This window comes from Triticum aestivum, unplaced genomic scaffold (assembly GCF_018294505.1).
Source record: "Triticum aestivum cultivar Chinese Spring unplaced genomic scaffold, IWGSC CS RefSeq v2.1 scaffold1148, whole genome shotgun sequence".
NCBI classification, from domain to species: Eukaryota; Viridiplantae; Streptophyta; class Magnoliopsida; order Poales; family Poaceae; genus Triticum; species Triticum aestivum.
In genome coordinates, this window is record NW_025226232.1 from 100,663 (window position 1) to 102,628 (window position 1,966).

Sequence of the window (1,966 nt, forward strand, 5' to 3'; positions counted from 1 at the left end):
AGTTTTTTTTTGTTGGATTAGATTTTTTTTTGTTAGATTAGATGTGTAGTAATTAATTTGTTTATATTATATTAGATTTTTTTGTTAGATTAATTAGATTTTTTTTGGTTAGATTAGATGTGTAGTAATTTTGATATGTAGTTCATAGATTTTTTTTGTTAGATTAGATTCTTTTTGTTAGATTAGATGTGTAGTAATTAATTTTGTTCATAGAATTTTAATGATTTTTTTGTTCATAGTATTTAGAAAAAGAAAAAAAATAAGAAGTAGTTTATATATAGTTGAACTAGCTAGTTGATTTAATAAACTAATTTATTTTACTATATATAGAAGTAGTTTGTTTTTAGTAAGTACTACTTATTTATTTATAGTAAGTGCTTAATAGTTGAACTAGATAGTTGATTTAATTAATAAAACTACTTTTATTTAACTATATATAGAAGTAGTTGCCGCATCGACGTCGGCGATGCTTATCCGCATCCTCGTCGTCGTCGACTCGGCGGTGGAGGCCTGCTTGATCAGGGCCATGTTCGGGACTAGGCTCCGCCGGGCTGGTATTGGGAGGTGCTACCTTCCGGGGGACGTAGGTTGGTGAGGAGGCAGCTCGTTGTTGACCCGATCCTTGTTTGGTGGCGGTCGCGTGGGCCAGTGACGGTGGTGAGGCATCCGGACACCGCGGAGGTGGTACGTCACCGTGTCAACGAGGAGGTCGAGCACGTCCGTCGCTACATGGTTGCATTGGAGGGCAGATTCGACAATACCTGGCAGGTTCTTCAGGGATCTCACTGGAGCTATGATCCTGTGATGGTTCCTTATCTTTGGGAGTCCACCGCTCGCGTCGATACCCGTCGGGCGCTACGGTTCTAGTTGTATTAGTGATAATATTCGACGATGTACGGACACCAAGAGATGATGTACTTTTGCTTATAATTATTGAATGCATGCTAATTTGAATACTATACTTTATTTTATGATTTGGTTTTGCTTATTTTATGATTTGGTTTTGCTTATTGAATGCTCATATTGGATAAGTTCTCCTTCATTTCTGTGTGCTAGACAATTTGATATAATAATGCATTCGGAAATGAAAGGAGGAGCTATGTACATCGATCATCGATAGTCAACCCGTGATTAATAATAAAGATCTAGTTTAATATTTGAATTATGAACGTAGGCCAGAAATGTCGTACTCATCAGACGACGAAAACCGCCCGGGGGAGTGCGACTAGTGCCACGACGACCGAGGTATCTGCGACAGGTTCATTGTACTAGACGAAGATCGTCGTGTCAGCATTAAGCTCGAGGAGACCTTCGATGTTCATACGGTATGCAACCGACGATAAAAGTTTTTTTTGTAATTACTCATGACTTCAACTATTTTAATCATGACAATATTTTTCATCTTTTCCAATTCGACTAGCTTATCCCATGCTTTGCAAGACGCTATGTCTTGGAGAGGATGCGGGATAGGCATCGTCGACGTCGATGCGGGAACTACTTCTATATATAGTTAAAATAAAGTAGTTTTATTAATTAAATTAACTAGTTCAACTAGTAAGCACTTACTATAAATAAATAAAGTAGTACTTATTAAAAATAAACTATTTCTATATATAGTAAAATAAATTGGTTTATTAAATCAACTAGCTAGTTCAACTATATATGAAGCACTTACTATAAATAAAATAAACTACTACTTACTAAAAATAAACTAGTTTAACTATAGTTCTATTATTTTTCTAACTAATTTTCCTATACATACACAATAAATTGACAAAGAAAATACTATGAACAAAAAAATCATTAAAATTCTATGAACAAAACTAGAACAGAAAAAAACATAAAAATTCTATGAACAGAAAAGAATCATAAAAAAATTTGAAATCTAAATTACTTACACAATATGAAAAAAATGTGACATCTAAATTACAACAGAAAAAATCATAAAAATTTGACATCTAAATTA